We start from the raw sequence: 19790 nt of genomic DNA, 5'->3' as shown, positions 1-19790 counted from the left end.
TCCAAGGCACAACAATTGATCTCTATTCACCTGGAGCAACACAGGGTAAAGGAGATACAGGAATTGGAGGAGGATATGGAATGCGTGACTAACTGCCTCCATGAACAACTGCCTTCTCTGCCATGAGACCAGAAAAACTGGATGGTACCTGGCTACCACTACTAAACATTTTTGATCAAAGATTACATAGATGAGTACGGTCCCCAAACACCCTTTTAACTCAGTACTGAAGTCGCTCCTGAGGTTCACCCTTCACCCAAAGAATAGACAGGCCCATAAAACAACATAAGACTAAATGGGCACACCAGCCCAAGGGCAAGGACTAAAAGGCAGGAGGAGACAGGAAAGCTGGTAATGGGGAACTTAAGGGGAGAGTGTTGCCATGTCCTGGGGTTGGCAACCAATACCAAAAAACAATACCCGTACTGTTTAATGAGAAACTAATTTGCTCTGTAAACCTTCATCTAAAGTAAAAAAAAAAAAGAAAGATTCCATAGAGGAATCCCAATCAAAATAGAGAAAATGCAGAACAGAATTTCAAATTCTCACAGACTCTAGACTTTCTTGTGCCATGAAGGTTGGACGGACCCCTGAAATTACTGCCCTGAGATAATCTTTAAACCTTAAGCCAAAAATATCCCCCGAAATCATCTTAAAACCAAACAATAGTTTAGCTTAATATAAAAGGTCTGCCTTGAGCATTATGCTCTTTCAAAGTGTAGTGAGAGGCACAGTGGCTATCTCATGTATCTCAAAAATTAATATATTTCTCACATCGTGAAAATTATTTGAATTATGTTTTATAATAAAACAAGGGGACAGACACAAGTTTACGAAGTTGGAATCGGCTTGATAGCACTGGGTTTGGTTTTCTGGTTTATACACCAGCTAAGTTTTTAAAGACATCTAATATACTGAAATAAGCAACAGAAATAAGCCTCAAAGACAGAATAACACAGCAAAATCTCATTTTTATTCATATGATTTGGCAAGAACCTTCCAAAGGTTAGTAAGAAGAGACGACGACTTGTGAAAAATCCTATTTGTTGACAGCAAAGAAAATTTAATCAACACTTTTACTTCACCAGTTCCTTCTAAGCTTTCACAGGAAGTAAACTATACTCCCAACAGCGTGGAATCTCACTGGAATCAATAAATATATCCAAGAAAGTAAAATATCCATTAAAAGGAAAGAGAAACCTTACAAGTCAGTATGGTTACAATTACTGATAACAGAATGAATGTGTAAACAGCCTAGTTCTCCTCTCCTTGGCTACAACACTAACAACAAGTAAACAAATTCAACAAATTCTTCCCTTATAGAAAGTACCGTGTAATTTACATGGCGAGGTTGCAAGGAAAACACTTCACAAGATCATTTACTGGGTATTTTACTGTAACTAAATGAACCAAAGCATTACATCTATAATCCTCCCACTAAGGCAAAGAAATTATAAAAAAAAAAAAAAAATCAATGACATACAGAATCTTCCTTATAATAATTTTTATTGCAAGAGGATTTTAAGTATATTAAATTCCCTTTTTAAAAAATAGCAAAATTGTGGCAAAGAGAGGTTAAGTAATCTAAGGATCCATAATAGGCTACGGAAGAGATAAGAACAGATTTAAATTCTCACCATGATGCCACAATTACACAAACATATATTCATTCTTTTGCATAATTAAGAGTTTATGTTCACCTGTTTAGTAATCATTTATTAATTCAAGGGGTTAGTGGCTGCATTAATCTTACTTCCAAACCAAAGATTAAGTGCTAGCATACAAGAGATTTTTTTCTGATTCATAAATTTATTTATATCTGTTAAAATTTACAAAGCTACTCAGATGATATCCTAATTACCTATCCATCTATAAATGGTTGGGTCCTAGCTACAGTGCCACCTGTAGCTACTTATCTACATGAGTGCCTTCTTGAACTATCACACCCTGGCTACTGGTAATAACTAGTCCCGACTTCTAATGGTTCAAATAGGGAGTGTGAAACCTCAAATAGGAACTCCGTCAATACTCAAGGAATTGAGACCTGCGAAAACCCAAGTAGAAACCCATGTTAAGAGGAGAGGGTGGCTCTTTAGGACAAATGTTTCAACATGTTCTGGTGTTCTGAAAGGATCTGTCTAAAGCGGTTTCAGGAGTTTGGTGGACATTTAATTCAAATTTATTTTTAATTATGTAACTACTTAAAGCCACACTACATCCACTAACCTCTGGATCTGGTGGAGTATATGCGATGAGCCGTAGTTGGTAAAAGTGAGATTCCTTCCCTGGCCCCACCTTCCAGACAAGGGTACGTCTGTGTTATGTGCTTTGGTGGCACTGTGCATTTTCCCTTCATAACACTTGGAACACTTGTAATTCCTTGTTCAACAACCATCTGCCCTCAAAATACCACAGGCCCTAAAAGCGAGAAGATCATTTGTGTCTTGTTCACTGCTGAACCTCTAACCCCTAGGCACAGACGCTTAATATATATTTAACGAATGAATGGGTGAGTCTGTTACAATACTGCAAAGGAAAGATAATTAGGCTCAGAGAGTCTGAGTTAAGGTGGTAGCAATGAGAATGGAAAGGAGAGGTTCTGTGCAGTAGAACCAGGGGAAAGAGGGTGCGAAAAATAATGAGATTTTTGAACTTGGGTGAATGGTTGCATGGTGGTAACTTCATTTATAGAATGAAGTTAAAAAGAGGGCTGACTTTTGTCTTGGACATGCTGAATTTTTAAAGTGCTAGGGAAGTCCAGCAGAAATGAAGTCCTAATCTAGTTTATTATCTACCATATAATGAACTTTTTAAAAAACAAATTTCACTAGAGGCAAGGTTCACACTTCTCTCTTCAATTATTCATGTTTTCCTATTTTCCTCCCTTCATCACTGCCCTGTTACTGAAGGATGCTGGAAAAAAACATTTTTTAAATATTTTAGAAACCGAGGTGCTTAGCAGATTTTAAAAAAAGGTGGAGAAGGAAGGCTTTCCAAACTTAATCTATAACAAACAACACATGGAAAACTAAATGTCAGACAAATATTAACAAAATACGGTAGTTACAGGACTGAGACAATTGAATGGCTAGAAGGGAAACAATGTAATTTCATTTTTTTAAAGAGAATTACTTTCAAACTGCAGAAAGAAAAAAGTATAAAAATATTCATGGATGAAAAGCATTTTGGTAAAAACAGATATAATATTAAATAAGTTTTCTAATTCAAACATTTAAAAATACTGATATGACAACAAAAACAGCACTGAAAGATAAATGGAACCTCACAAAAATTAAATACTTTTGTTCATCAAAGGATTTTATCAAGAAAGTGAAGAGACAACGTACAGACTGGAAGCAAATTTTTCAGAAACCACACATCCAATAAGGGTCTAATATCCAAAAATGATATAAAACTTATACAACTTAATAACAAAAAGGCAATCGAAAAATGGGCAGAGGACTTGAATAGACATTTCACCAAAGAGGATATTCAAACAGCCAAGAAGCACATAAAAGATGTTCAATTCCAACTCACAGCAACCCTACAGGACAGAGTAGAACTGCCCCCACAGGGTTTCCAAGGCTGTATTTTTTTTTTTTTTTAATATATACATATATTATTGTACTTTAGATGACGGTTTACAAAACAAACTAGCTTCTCCTTGAACAGTTAGTGTACATATTGTTTTATGACATTGGTTAACAATCCCATGACATGTCAACAATCTCCCTTCTTGACCTTGGCTTCCCTATTACCTGCTTTCCTGTTCCCTCCAGCCTGCTAGTCCTTGGCCCTGGGTTGGTATGCCCCTTTATAGTCTCATTTTGTTTTATGGGCCTGTCTAATCTTTGGCTAAAGGGTGAACCTCAGGAGTGACTTCATTACTGAGCTACTTTTAGTCTGGGGGCCATACTCTCAAGGTTTCTTCAGTCTCTGTCAGGCCAGCAAGCCTGGTCTTTTTTTGTGAGTTAGAATATGTTCTACATTTTTCTCCAGCTCCATACGGGACCCTCTATTGTGATCCCTGTCAGAGCAGTCAGTGATGGTTGCCAGGGACCATCTAGTTGTACTGGACTCAGTCTGGTGGAGGATGTGGTAGTTGTGGTCTATTAATCCTTTGGACTAATCTTTCCCTTGTGTCTTTAGTTTTCTTCATTCTCCCTTACTCCTGAAGGGGTGAGACCATGGGAGTATCTTAGATGGCCACTCACAGATTTTTAAGGCCCCAGATGCTACTCACCAAAGTAGAATGCCAAACATTTTCTTTATAAACTATGTTATGCCAGTTGAGCTAGATGTTTCCCAAGACTATGGTCCCCACAGCCCTTAGCTCAGTAATTTGGTCCCTCAGGGAGTTTGTATGTGTCTATGGAGCTCCCATGACCCAAAGCTGTAAATATGGAAGCCGACTGCCACATCTTTCTCCCGAGGAGCGGCTGGTGGATTCAAACTGCCAACCTTTCTGTTAGCAACCAAGTGCTTTATCTACTGTGCCCTCAGGGCTCTTCTCGTTAGCCATCAAAAAATCAAAAAACTAAATCCATTGCTGTGGAGTCGATTCCAACTCATAGCGACCCTACAGGACAGAGCAGAACTGCCCCATAGGGTTTCCAAGGAGTGGCTGGTGGATTCAAACTGCCAACCTTTTGGTTAGCAGCCGTGGCTCTTAACCACTACACCACCAGGTCTCCATCATTAGCTATTAGGAAGATGCAAATCAAAACTACAATGAAATACCACCTGAACTCTATTAGTATGGCAATAATCAAACAAATGGAAAACAACAGGTGTTGGCGAGGCTGTGGAGAGACTGGAACTCTCATCTACTTCTGGTGAGATTATAAAATGGTACAACCACTGTGGAAAATAGTTGGGGGTTCATCAGAAAGTTGAACACAGAACTACCATATGACCCAGCAAACCCAGTCTAGGTAAACACCCAGAAGAAGTGAAGGCAAGAATGCAAACAGAAATCTGTACTCCAATGTTTATCACGACACTTTTCACAATAGCCAAAAAGTGGAAACAACGGAAATGTCCATCAACAGATGAATGGAAAAAAAAAAATGTGGTATATACACACAATGGAATACTACTTAGCCGTAAAGAGAAATGAAGTCCTGAGACATGCCACAACATGGATGAACCTTGAAAACATCATGCTGAGCAAATAAGTCAGTTGCAAAAGGACAAATATGATCTCACTTATATGAAATAAGCAAATGTATAGAAGCTAAAGATTATTAGTGGTTACCAAGGGTGTGAGGGAGGGGGAAAAAGGGAGGTTTTTGCTTAGCGGGCCTTGAGGTTATGTTAATGGTGGTGGAAAGGTCTGGAAAAGGATAGTGAGAATGGTTGCTCAACTTGAAGAATGTAATCAGTGTTACTGAATCGTACCTGTAGAAAATGTTGAGATGGCATATGTTCTGTTATGTTTATATTCACCACAATTGGGGGAAAAAAAAACTGATCTTTAAAACATGGTTAGGTTAAATCTTGACAGCTTATTAAAAGAAGCAAAGAAGCTTCTACCTCCCATTCTTTAGAAGACACAACTTTATTCCAGATTCTCTTTAAAGAACACAACTTTTTTACCTTGCCTTATTGAAGTGAAAGCCAAGTCCTACAATACGGTAAAAAATAGCTATCAGTATCCCAAAGGATAGTTCTTATATACAAAGAGTAAAAAAAATTATAGAAAAAAATCTAAAATACTCACTGAAGTTCATAAGTACTACAAAAAAAAAGTACTATATGTTCACTTAAGTTCAAGGCCACATAAAATAATAACCACAAAGAGAAGAAAAATTGTTTAAAACAAAAAAGTCATAGAACATAAATGAAAATACACAAAGAAGTCTTTAAAACCGCCTGTTTAAAAGATTAAATTTTCAGGCAAAATGGACATTCACATTCTATTACTAATACAACTCCAATCTGTATTTTAAACCTACAATCAAGGATTTGACAGATTTTAACGGAGAAAGAAGCTGTTTTGAGTGGTAATACGTGTTGAACTTCACTCACTCAAAATTTAGCTCTAAAAAACTCATAAACATTTTCATACGAACTTAAAGGCTCTTCTATCAAATATGGAGGTATGGTGTTCGACCTGAAAGAACTGAGTATTTTCAGCATGAAATGATTCTATCCACTGAAGCATGGGGAAAAAAAACCTACCACTACCATCACTATGCTTGGTAAAGTGCAGGGTCAACAAGGAAGAAGATGACCCCAACAAGATGGACTGACACAGTGGCTGCAACAATGGGCTCCAGCATAACGACGATAGTGGGCATGACGCAGGACAGGGCAGTGTTTCGTTGTGTTGTATGTAGGGTCGCTATGAGTCCGAACCAACTCGACGGCACCTACCACCACCACCACCACCATTACCATTGTTTACAATGTGCTGGAAAACAAAAAAAGGCAAAAAAAATGTAAAATGGTATAAAATTTGTTTTGGTTCAAAAACCTATAAATATTAAAAGATATCCTGCAATATTACTCATCAAATAAACTGCCATCACTCCAGCTATATTTTAAGTGTTTCTTAAAACCCTTAAAATGAGCAAAAAAAAAAAACCCGAACACATGGCTAAAATAATCTTGAGTAACACGCCCCAAAACTGAAAAGATTGTTTGCCACACATTTATACAAGAATTTTTCCTATATGAAATGTTTTTTGTAAAAGTGGAAAAGGAATTAAATGATATTCTCCACTAATTCTCAAAGGCTATTTTATTCTGCTAATCAATCCAAACTAATTCAATACCAACCCACTGCCATCAAGTCAATTTCAACTCATAGCAACCCTACAGGACAGAGTAGAGCTGCTCCATAGAGTTTCCAAGGAGCAGCTGGTGGATACAAACTGCTGACCTTCTGGTTAGCGGCCAAGCTCTTAACCACTGTGCCACCTGGGCGCCACTAATTCAAAAGTGGTCATTAAACATCTTCTCTTGTTATGTAACTTTTTAAAGCAAAAAACCTGTAAAGAATTGCCTGCCCCCAACAAAAATTTAAATTCTATGATCATATCTACCTCAGAACTCTGTAATATTCTTTTACTTCGAAAACTCAACAACTTATCACCAACTGTCACATTTTAGTGTACTTTCTAGCCCCCTACCTATGATCAAATTTGTTTCAATATTAAATTAATAAAGCAATAGACTTCAATTTCTTTTTGTGTCTAAAACTGAAAGAGGAAAAAGCACTTTCTTAACATTCTATCATAAAGTAAAAATGGAAAAGAAACTCCTTTATAATCATGCTCCAAACATCTCTTTTAGCACCTTGATAAAAATGTATCATACTGGAAAACATAAGGTTCTAAATTAAAGATTCCTTTCAGTATGTTTTCAATTTGAACAGATCACAATATGCCTTCCAAATCTACACATCTACTAACTTGAACTTTTTTTATAGTTAAGACATGTCTTCAAGATTAGCCATAGAAAATACTTGTCATCACTACCAATTTTTTATAAAAAGAGACACATAGCATTCAATCTCCTCAATATTTTAAAATCAATCTCTCATTTCCCCCCAAATGACCGTTACTATACTGCCCTTAGCCAAAAGCAAGCAGCAGACACATCTCTGCCGTCTACCCAGGCAAATCTGTTTGTAAAATAGCAATGCAACTCTTATTAATGGCTCAAAATCAAACATTGTAACAAACACACTAAGTGTATCCTCCAAGAGTGTGTGTGTGTACATGTGCACATTCATAATAATGTAACCCTGCTCATACATAAAGGAGCCCTGGTGATGCAGTGGTTAAAGCCCTCAGCTGCTAATTGAAAGGTCGGGAACCAAGAAGAGGCTTTTCCGGAGAAAGATGTGGCAGTCTGCTTCCTAAAGATTACAGCCTTGGAAACCCTATCAGGCAGTTCTATTCTGTCCCTATGAGTAGGAATGATGGCAGCGGATTTGGTTTTTGCTCATACACACAAAAAAAAATTCAACTTCTATTGACTATCAAAACACCTTTACATTGACACAGGTTACAATTAAACTGCCCTCTTTAATGTTCAAAGAAAGAACAGTTTCTAAAGCGAAGGAAGAGAGAGTTGGGCTGCTGCCACCTATCAACTTCAATTCAAAGCAAAGTACAGCTGAATGTCATCCTTGCCTCCAGTGCAGCCAAGTCTAAAACAAAATTAACTTCACTGGGAGGTAAGCATCCTGGATCCCAACAGATTATTTACTTCTCCGATTTGACAGTACCTCCCACAGCATCCCAGGGTGTCAACATCATCTTAGCCAAAGCCAAGGACAAGCAACCCCTCAGCTCATTCCTTCAGCACCCTAACTAGGAGAAAGTCAACTAGGAGAAAGTCGTTACCACCCATCAAACAGATCCCACAGCCTGCTATGACATCTGGGGAGACCGGGTGGGAAAGACGCGCTCAGGATTTTGTGAGGATTCTGTGTTCAAACCTGGTACTAGAAGCAGCGTGAGTACAAGCGATATGTGGGTCACCACAGAGAGAAACAGAACGCAGCTTCGTGACCCTCAAGTTCAGGGAAGACACAAAAACGTGGGAGGAAACGCGGCCGGACCGGAGCGGTCTCTGAGGTGCAAAGTGACTCGGTCTGCACCGGCCCAGGCCGTGGGCAGCGGCCGAGGAGCCTCTCGTAGCCCCCCCTCCTCACTGTCGCTCGCTCGGCTAGGGGTGCGGCCGAGGAGGGGTCGGCCCGGGGGAGGGCGGCGCCCTGGGGGCTGGGGGCGTGTCCTACCTGGGCCGTGGCGGAGGCAGGGATCTCGGGCGGAGGGCTCGGGGTCGGCTCAGGGCCGGGACCAGCAGGGGTCAGCCCTCAGGAGGCGGAACCGCCGCCGCCTGCCCATCCCCCGCCGCCCGACTGCGACGGGACCCGAGCCGGGTTCGAGGGCCGGCCGGCTGGGCAGTCCCCTCGGGCACCGTCCGCGTTTACTGGCGGCGGCGGCGGCTGCGGCTGTTACTGCCGTTGCTGGGCGCCCCCAGCCGCTGCTCTTGTGCCAGCCCCTGCTCCTCCTCCTGCCGCCGCCGCCGCCTCGTCCCCACCGCTCCCATCACCGCTGCGGCGACTACTGCAGCGCCCGCTGACCCGACCCGACGTTATTCTCCCCCTTCGCAACCCGGCACAGCCTAGCCCACCTGCCCTGCCAGTGCGCACGCCCACCTCTCCGCCACAGATGCTGATTGGAGAACGCGTTCCGAACACGCCACGTCGGTTGGCTAACCCCATTGCCTATCATGAAGGGGGCGGAGAGTCGGGCAGAAAGCGTCTCCGCCCCCCACCGGAGAAATGCCGCTATCTTCAGGTTTGCCTGAGAGAACGAGTTACCGGGAAAGGAGCATCACAATGACAGCGCGCATGCGCGCGGGAATTCTGGGCGTTGTAGTTCCAGCCACCGACGCAACTGTCCTCCTGTCCTGAGGCGACTACAGGTTGGCGCTCCGGGTTGTTGTCTGCCTCACCAGCTGACTTGGTTCTAGTAGCATAGTTGTGACCCCAGGGTTTGTCTTTTAGGAAGGAAATCGGTAATGTTTTGAATTTATACACTGAGGACGTCGCGACGAAGAGCCCCCATGGTGAGGCCCTGCCATGCCTTAAGGGGTCCGTCCCCTTCGTCAGAACCAGAGCTGCCCTGGATTTGGCCGGTTGGCGCGATCCCCCGGAGCCGCCTAACGTGAAGTAAATCACCGGTGGGTGCAGGGAAAAGGCCTCGAGGTGTGAGGAGGAGAGGAGACCGAGACCTCCATAAAGGAAAGTCAGCCTGGAGGCCAGAAGTATGCTGAGGGTTTTCACGACCCACAAAGAACGAGATTTCGTTCCTTTTTTGAAAAATCACTAGCTAAGGGTTCAGTCAGCAGCCTCCATCCGTAATAGTATGGGGTTCTAAGTAAGAGTATGCCGGAGTCCCTCAAAAGAATTTCGGAAGTGAGGAAGGTGGAGTAGTGAGGCTATGTGGGGTGAATTTGTTCTGGGTGCCCTGTCAGCCTCTTTGATGAAGAAAGGAAACCTTAAAATTAAATCCCTCACCCATCCTTACTCACCAGTTTCCAGAAGACAAAACTCAATTAAAGAGGTTAAACAACTTTCCCAAGGCTATAAAACTGGTTAGTGGTGGAACCAAAACTCAGGTCTCTTAAACCTTCCTTGTTCCATGCTCTTTCTACTTACTAATCGCATTTACTCCCAAGGGCCTGCCAAGGACTGAAAGGATGCAATGAATTATAAGCTTCATTTTAATTTAAATCCTTTTTTTTTTCTACTCGAGTGACCTTGTGATTAAAGCTGATCATGATTATCAAAGGGTTAAATATAAATCCTGTATTCAATCTCAGAACTCTTCTTATAGACTCTGTTTCTTCTTGTTCAGGAAATGCCGCTGCCTCTTGACATTCCTTAAAAAACAGCAGGCACCTCTCCTGTCTGTCATGTCCAGATCTTTGGATAAAAAGCCGGACAAAATGTACATTAAAGGCAATTGATGATGCAGCTCATCTTGTCCTATTCAATCCTAAAGAAGTTGCCAAGTTGTCAAATTGTTTTCTTTCCACTGATTAAAACCGCAAGTTGCTGTTTCCATTACTTTGTCTAATATAGTTCACTTCAGAGTATTGGCCCAGCAAGTAATTTAAAAATGTTAGGGTTTCTGTAAATATTTTTCTTTAAAATTAAAGGGATTTATGGAGGGAGGGATGTTCAGGTTCATTGAAATTGAGCATTGTTATACCTGACAATATTTCAAGTAGCTACTGTCAATTTGAAAAAAATAATTTCATTCACTTAGCAGATGTGGCCTGTCTTCCTCTTCAAGCTACCTAGATATGGTCTCTACTATAAAAAAAAAAAACTATAATGGGGAGGGGTTTAATAAATTTACTCCAAGAACTACTATTTTGTCCATTTTAAATGAGTCAGTGAGTAGGGCTGAATTCTCCAAATGATGGAACAATGATTATTCATGTGATTATTATTTTATGACCAACTCTAACTGGCAAATCCATGAAGGATATGACAATCAGAAGAATATGTGAGGAAGCAGTCCAGTAGCAGTACATCAAGAAAGAGTTAAGAAAGAAAGAAAAGTGCAGAGGGAGGTGTTCTGTGAAGAGACTCTTGAGAAAAGGGCGATAGTGTACCACAGGGTAAGACGCACAAGAATGAATATACCTGTTGCCTTCAAGTCAACAGGACGGAGTAGAACTGCCCCATAGAGTTTTCCAAGGCTGTAATCTTTACAAAAGCAGACTGCCACATCCTTCTCCTGCTGAATGGCTGGTGGGTTCGAACTGCTGGTCCAAACCAGCCAAACCCTTAACCACTGCACCACCAAAAAAAAAAAAAAAAAAAACCACCAGGACTCCTTAAAAATGAATATAACCCAAAAACCCACTGCTGTGAAGTAGATTCCGACTCACAGTGACCCTAGAGAGTTAATGCCACATGAGTGAGCATCCTGAGATTTTGGACTATCCAAGAAAAACCGCTTTCCAGGCCTCTCCCTTTCTCAAGCCTTTTCCATTTCATTCCATTAACTGTTGGGCTGTCCCAAGAGATACTTTTTCAGTTACAATAAATGGCAAGGTAATATAATCAGGAGTTGGTACCAGAATTCAGGAATCCCCTTTGTTAAACATATATATACACATCTTTCTCCCAACGGAGTGGCTGGTGAGTTCAAACTGCAGCTGAGTGCTTAACCACTGTGCCACCAGGGTGCTCCTGTGCTCTCTTGCTCTGTCTCTATATGTGTGTGTGTGTATATATATACACACCCATATACATATATACACACATATATATACAAATATATATATGTATGTAGCCCTGGTGGTACAGTGGTTAAGAGTTCGACTGCTAACCAAAAGGTCGGTAGTTCGAATCCACCAGCTGCTCCTTGGAAACATGGGGCAGTTCTGCTCTGTCCTATAGGGTTGCTGTAAGTCGGAATCGACTCGATGGCAACTAGTTTGGTTTTTTGGTTTCATATATATATATATACACACACACATATACATTGGAAACCCTGGTGGCATAGTGGTTAAGTGCTACGGCTGCTAACCAAAGGATCGGCAGTTCGGATCCGCCAGGCACTCCTTGGAAACTCAATGGGGCAGTTCTACTCCGTCCTATAGGGTCGCTATGAGTCGAAATCTACTCGAGGGCACTGGGCTGGTGGAATATACATATATTTATATAGTAGCCAACCTCCAAGACTACAAGATGGCCCCTAATGATCCCTGCCTCCTGGTATTCTCACCATTGTGTAGTACCCCCCCATGCCGATACTGAATTGTAACGAATGGGATTTTGCAGAAATTATGGTGTGTGAAAAATGAAAAACCAGGGCTGAGTTATGAGAGGCATTGCAGCATTTGCCTTATGGTGTCTTGGATCACTCACTCAGCCAGTTGCCATATCAGCAGCCCTATGGAGAGGTCACCTGTTGAGGAACGGAGGCATCACACCATAATCAGCATTGGTTTGCCAGCCAAGGAGCCCTGGCTTCGCAGTGATTAAGCACTCGGCTGCTAAAGGAAAAGTCAGCAGTTGGAACCCACCAGCCGCTCTGTGGAAGAAAGGCAGGTCAGTCTGCTTCCATATAGATTACCCATTGCCGTCGAGTCGATTCCAAGATTACTGCTTTGGAACTCCTATGAGGCAGTTCTACTCTGTCTTATAGGGTCACTATGAGTCGGAATTGACTCGATGGCAACGGGTTTGTTTTGGTTTTTGTTTGGTTTGCCAGCCATGTTAATGAGTCATCTTGAAAATGGACCCTCCATCCCCAGTCAAGCATTCAGATGGCTGTAGGCCAAGTGGGCATCTTGACTGCAATCTTATGACACATCCCCAGCCAGAACCACCCAGCTAAACCAGACCCATAGAAACTATGTGATATAACAAATGTTTACTGTTGCCATAAGCACTGAATTTTAGGGTAATTGTCGTGCAGCAATAGATAACTAACACAGTAAGCTTTGGGGAAAAAGAGAGAGAGGAATGATTTAGATCTGGGAATGTATGCCCTGGATAACTGAATCTGAAAGAGGAATATTCTGATTCCCTAAGGATCAGCCTTAGAGCATATTCAAAGGTAATGAGCAAAGTCCAGGGTTTCGCTGAGGAATCTCCACACAGGTCATAAAGCCGCTTTCAGCACAGCTTCTTTTCTCCTAGCATACTGAAGAATCCCTTCTTTTCTTTTTTCATCCATTGGTGGCCTCCTCTACCCATTTTTAGGCATCCATTGATTTACCACGTTCGTCACCTGATCCAAACAGGAAATGCTCTAGACAGGTCATTTAGGTTTTTATCAGAAAGGCACCACCATAGTATGAGCCAGTGTGAAATGGTTTCTCTTTTCATCTCTCTCTTTAACAACAAATTTCAAAGTTGTACTTTAAATGGGTAAATTATATGGCATGTGAATTATATCTTAGTAGAGGTTTTAAAAAAATCTCAGTGCACAGTCCTTTGAAACATGAAACTCAGTAGTGGACTGGTGCCCAAGTGCTTCCACAAACCAGCAAACTCAGCCCTGGTTTTTAATTTTTCATCAGTCTAACACGTTTCTATTAGAATACTACTTAATCCACTAAACAAACTTTTTATATGGTAGACTAATGCCAACCACTCTGCTAAGCACTAGGAAAACAAATATGAGTAAACTCAGTTTCTGTCTTAATGGTTTCACGATGGATTAGTAAACATTATTACCATGCACCATAGTAACTGCCATAGTAGAAGCCTATACAAGACGCACTAAGGCAGGCCTTGGCAAACCAGAGCCTGCCTGTAAGCCACATTGTCAGGTTTCTCTGAGAGCTTGACCTCTTTAAGCAGTGTCAACTGCATTCCTGATTTTGACAGAAATGCATTCACACCAAATATATTAACTATCTCAAGTGTTTTTGAAAACTTCATCCTTTATTTTATAGTAAAAGGCTTTATTAATTAAAGAAATGTCAGGCCAAAAGAAATAGATAAGAGAAACTCTTCAGGAATGGGCAAGGTAACCCCAGTTTTGGAGAAATTAGTCTATTGTCTTTTTTTTTTTTTGAGGTATAATTTATGTACCATAAAATTAAATGATTTTTAGTAAATTTACAGAGTTGTGAGACCATCACCATATCCAATTTTAGGACATTGCTGTCACACCAAAAAATGCCTGCTACAAGTCAATTTTTAAAAGGAAGAGAACTACCTTGAATTCTAACACGACTTCGGGAAACCCTTGTAGTGTGGTGGTTAAGTGCTACAGCTGCTAACCAAAAAGGCTTGCTGTTTGAATCCACCAGGAGCCCCTTGGAAACCCTGTGGGGCAGTCTACTCTGTCCTGTAGGGTCGCTATGAGTCAGAATCGACTCGACCGCAATGGGCAATGGGTAACACAACTTTGGAGCCCTGGTGGCTCGGTGGTTAAGAGCTCGGCTGCTAACCAAAAGGTGGGCCGATCAAATCCATCAGCTGCTCCTTGGAAACCCTGTGGGGCAGTTCTACTCTGTCCTGTAAGGTAGCTATGAGTCGGAATCAACTAGATAGCAGTGAATCAACACAATTTTTGCCATTTTTCCATATTCCTTTGTGATCTTTGCCCCAAAACAATGTTTTTTGGTTTTGTTTTTTACATAGTTATATTCTCTTTGTGTGCTTTAGAAGAAGCATCTATTTGTATCCCACGCACAGTGATTTTTAAATTGAGAAATCTTATCGGAGAACTGCATAGACAGAGCTGGCTGAAAATGCTTTCATCCACAGAAAATCCAGAACCAAACCTATTGCCATCGAGTCAATTCCAACTCATAGGAACCCTATAGGACAGAGTAGAACTGCCCCATAGAGTTTCCAAGGAGCCCCTGGTGGATTCAAACTGCTGACCTTTTGGTTAGCAGACATAGCTCCTAACCATTAGGCCACCAGGTTTTCCTCAGAAAGGCCCCACTTAAATAGTGGTTTCTCTTCTCAGCTCTGCCATGGAGGTTGCAGTTACAATGAGGATGGATGGGAGAGAGACAGCATGGACAGAGGTCTGAGGCTACAGAGTGTGACTAATTTGGGGAAATACGAACAGTTCATTGATGTGGCTGAAGAGTACAGGCAATGGGCAGGCATGGGGACAGACCACAGAGATGAGCCTGGAGAGGAAGACCGGAGAGTCTATTATAGTCTTTTGCCTATTGAATATCAATTTGTATTTCATATTGATGATGAGTCACTAGTAGTCCATAATATCAGGGAAGGTTGACACTGACTTGAACATGTAAAGTGAGCAAAGAAACTATAAGTTCCTAAAAGCAATTCTAATTATAGTTATTTCTTAATCTGTTTCCCATTTACGCCTACCTTTTATGAAGCACAGAACAACTATACTATTAAATATTAAGACTTAATTTTTTATAAGTTTTACTATATCGTAACAGTGAATTCTATACATACATGCTCAGCCTTTTGGGTTTCTTTTTTGTTGCAAGATCATACATTAACATAGCATCCTGTACACTCCCAATTTTGAAATGAGAAAGTGAAGTGATGCTGATTCCGGATGCGTGCCTGTGGCAGCCGGAAAAAGTTCAACGACTTTCAGTCTGGTTCAGCGATTAGCTTCTCGAGAGAGACACTGGCCCACCCTGATTTTCAACTCCCAACCAGGCTCTACAGGCAGGAAGACTAGCGACCCGAGTAGCACACTCTAGTGATCCTAGCATTCCATTGCAAGCTGTATTGAAACAGAATGGTCTGTTTGTCCAAGTAGACAGGGGTTTATATAATTTTTTGAGATGGATAACAATGACCTTCAAAAAAATGTATGTTTCTGGTGGTGTTATTTGGACATTTTATTTTCTACAAAATGAAATATATTTGTAGATGTCAAATAAAATTTCCAGAAATTTATTGAGTACTTATGTCAAGGTACTGTACTATATCTTATGGAGGATTAAAATAAATATGAGACATGGTTCATATATACATATATATACACTAGTTTTTTTGGTGCATATATTATTCTATAAGGAGCCCTGATGGTACAATGGTTAAGTGCTTGGCTGCTAACTGATAGGTTGGCAGTGTTAACCCACTAGCTGCTCCGTGGGAGAAAGATGTGGCAGTCTGCTTCTGTAGATTTATAGCTTTGGGAACCCTCTGGGGGCAGTTCCACTCTGCCTTATAGGGTTGCTCAGAATCGACTTGATGGCAATGGGTTTGGTTTTGGTTTATATTATTTTATAAATTGTAGAGGGATCATTTCTTATACTGTGTGTTGCCCCATAGTTTCTTCACTCTGTAAAAATTTATTAAGTACACTCAGTAAGTATTTTTAAATAAATGAATGCAAAAAGTTAAATAAGTGCAAAAATACAAGTGCACTTAAACTTCGTTTTAACTTCCAAACAAGTACAATAGACACCTCTGGGTTTGTTTTTTTTTTTTTTTTTTTTTTTGCATCTTCTGTATTAAGCTGATTATATTTTGCTCTTTCTTTGATTTTCTTTAACACTCACCCAGAAACATAAGAAGGGCGATGGTAAGAAAACAACAAAGAAAAATGCCATGGATGTGAAGGCCTCAGAAGAGGTAGAGAATAATCCTAGTAAGTTTACATTAGAAGGGGTGACGTAGCAGTACAGAACCAGAAATTGGGCTGTTTAGGTTCCTGGGTCAGTTTGTCTTATTCAGCGAGTCCCTGCTTATGCTTAGCATTGCATCCCATTGTGAATTCATGTATTAGACTTGTTCTGGTTCAGCCAAGGTTGCAAGTATGTGGGAGATGTCTAGATCCAGTTGCAAATGAGTTCTAGCCTACACTGTCTATCTTGCAGATGGACATCATCCTTGTTGTTCCTTCTTAGTAAACTGAAACTTGAATTTTTTGCTCACACAGGTTTTCAAGAAATCCATTGTTAGGAAAGTAAAAACAACTGGAAAAATAAAATGGGAAGACTTTTCATTGTAGCTCAGTAAAATATGAAGTTTGGAAATAGACTCAAGTAGATTTCATACAGGATAATGATGGCTTCTCAAATAATTGGGACAAAAATGGACTTTCATATAGAAAAAAAAAATTTTCATATAAAGTTGTATTAAGACAACTAGATAGCCATCTTAAAAAACAATGAAGTTGGACCATAGACAAGAATAAACTCCAAATGGATCAGAGGTGTAAACGTAAAAAGAGAAACCATACAAGTACTTGAAGAAAACATGGGTGAATTTCTTGAAACCTGGGTATGAGGAAAGGCTCTGTGACTCACAATTGGCCAAGGGAGTTCCAAGACATGCCCAAATGTATTGATTGAGTTCCACATATTTCTCCCTGCTTGCTTTATCTAACAGCAGTGCTATCCCAAACGGCTGATCAGGATCAACTACCCCCGCCAAGATAGTGACTCCTCTTTTTGCCTACTGGTCTCTGGTCACTTGGAGTCCAAAGAGCCCAGGCTGCAGCCATAGTTTGTAGTTCAGTAGGAACTACAGCAATCTTCCGTATACCACCACCTAGATTCTACCAACAATATTTTACTATATTTGCTAGATCTCTTTCTATCTATTCATCCCTCAACTTACCTTATTTTTGGGTGTATTTCAAGGTAAATTGCAGACGTTAATACATATCCCCCTATATGCTTCCGCATGCACATAACTAACTAGAGCTCAATATTTTAGGTTTTTTTTTTACAATGAAATGCACAATTTTTTTAACTTTTTTAAAATTGTACTTTAGATGAAGGTTTACAGAACAAACTAGCTTCTTATTAAATTAGCACAAGTATTGTTTTGTGACATTGGTTGCCAACACTCTTCCCTCTTGACCTTGGGTTCCCCATTACCAGCTTTCCTGTCCCCTCCTGCCTTATGGTCCTTGCCCTGGGCTGGTGTGCCCCTTTAGTCTCATTTTGTTTTATGGGCCGAATCTTTGGCTGAAGGGTGAACCTCAGGAGTGACTTCATTACTGAGCTAAAAGGTGTCCAGGGGCCATACTCTTGGGGTTTCTCCAGTCTCTGTCAGGCCAGTAAGTCTGGTCTTCTTTATAAGTTAGAATTTTGTTTTATATTTTTCTCCAGGTCGTCCAGGACCCTCTACTGTGATCCCTATGACAGCAGTTGGTGGTAGCCAGGCACCATCTAGCTGGAAGTGCACAAATCTTAAGTGTGTATATTCACTGATTTTTGCTAAATGCATGCACTTGTGCAACTCAAATCACTATAAAGATACAGAACATTGCTATCATTTCTCACACCCTTATCAATTAATCCTGGCCCCCATCTTCTCAGGGACAACCACAGTTCTAACTTTTTCCACCATAATGTGTCCTATGCTAGCACTTCACATAACTGGAATAACACAGTATATATACTCTTTTATGTAAGCCTTCTCCATGTAACTGGAATCATATAATATAGACCTTTTTGGTAAGATTTCATTCAGCATAATGTTTTTGAGATTCGTCCATGTTGTGTATACCGGTTTCTTTTTAATTGCTGAGTATTGTGAAGGTTAATTTATACGTCAACTTGGCTAGGCTCTGGTTCCCAGTGATTTGGTCAAACATTAGTCTAGAAGTTGCTTCCCATTGTGACTTTTCACTTCTGCATTTCTCATTTAGTTTTCATTTCTAATATCTCCCCTCCCCAATTTTTACTTGTGTTTCACGTGCTTCTTTAACCATCTCATTTATGAGATCTTCCATTACATTTCTGATTTATGCTCTTCTGTCAAAGCTTTGGTTATTTCCATTTCTTGTAACTCCTTTTGAAAGGTTATAGGTTTCATCTGCTTTGTGGCCACAATTTTCTACTGTGTTCTCATCAATTGCTGCAAATTTTTTCAGTTCTTTTTCTTGTAATAATTTTGTTCAGGATTGGGTCATATTTCATTTTTTGTTCTCCTTGTTTAAATGAGATGGGTTTTCTGGATCATTAGGAAGAAGTGTCTGTCAAATAGCGGGGTACGGGCCAAGGAAGCTTTCTTACCTTCACAGCTCTGGGCTCCCTTCTCTGTTGTTACTCCAAATCCTCAAAAAGCACTCTTGTGCTTACACCTTTAAACGCTGTATCGTGCTCGTATTTTACATCACGTGCACACCACAATCTGAACTTTCTCTCTTTCACGCACAGTATTCCTGCTATGCTGAATTTGGTGTCTGTTTTTAGCAGTTTTCCACAGGGTGAGACTCCTTCCTTAAGGCAGGCAGTATTTAATGCGCATTGTTAAAATGTAGACAGCTCAGACTGCCACTTTGCTTTTTGATCTTCTGAGGCTTGCAGTTTTTCACCTACCCTCGATTTAACTTTGCTGCTCATTCTCAGATCTGATTGTCTGGGTTTCCTCCTGGGTGGGCTCCTCTTCATGTGGGGGTACTCGTTGGTAGTTTTTCCGTTCTGTAACTCGTAGTAGTCCCCTTTCGCTTCCCCACTGCTGCTCGAGTCCTGCGGCTGTTTGTTTGGGGACATCTTCCCGTACTTGGAGCTCCTGGAGAGTCTGTATCGCCTAACTCTGTTGAATGTATCAACTTTGGGTTATTATTTTCTTTTGTTATCATGATTTCAGTTAAAGTTCCAGGGAGAATCAGAAACTATCCTGTTGACACGGTCAGACCACCTACCTCTGGCTGTCTAGCTTTATTAATGGTGCCCTTTGTTGTACGCAAGTTTTAAATCCTAGTCAAATTGTGAAAATTTGCCCGGTTGTATGGTTTGTTTTTCCTAGCAGTGCTCAGCTGCTCTAGTATAAACATGGAGAAAGGCCCGTTGTCAGCGCTCCCTGCCAATTCCATGTGCCTTGT

General features: G+C 40.8%; 1 protein-coding gene and 1 long non-coding RNA gene across 3 annotated transcripts in view; one reads left to right on the top strand and one right to left on the bottom strand.

Annotated features, from left to right (window-relative positions):
* TTBK2 (tau tubulin kinase 2) overlaps positions 1-9074 on the bottom strand; it is a 213527-nt gene extending 204453 nt beyond the window's left edge. The window contains exon 1 of one of the 2 annotated variants that reach the window (XM_010598383.3): positions 8753-9074. The gene's annotated coding sequence lies outside the window, so the exon portion shown is untranslated. The remainder of the gene's footprint in view (positions 1-8752) is intronic. The other variant, XM_010598382.3, reaches the window with a different exon arrangement.
* On the top strand, positions 9030-11361 carry LOC135232582 (uncharacterized). The gene is made up of 2 exons (XR_010323103.1): positions 9030-9702; positions 10380-11361. It is a non-coding gene; the product is annotated as an uncharacterized LOC135232582 (long non-coding RNA).
* The last annotated feature ends 8429 nt before the right edge of the window (positions 11362-19790 follow it).

The sequence above is a fragment of the Loxodonta africana genome, chromosome 10 (assembly GCF_030014295.1).
Source record: "Loxodonta africana isolate mLoxAfr1 chromosome 10, mLoxAfr1.hap2, whole genome shotgun sequence".
NCBI classification, from domain to species: Eukaryota; Metazoa; Chordata; class Mammalia; order Proboscidea; family Elephantidae; genus Loxodonta; species Loxodonta africana.
The sequence above is the reverse complement of the archived record's forward strand: the minus strand, read 5'-3'. Positions and strand labels throughout refer to the sequence as shown.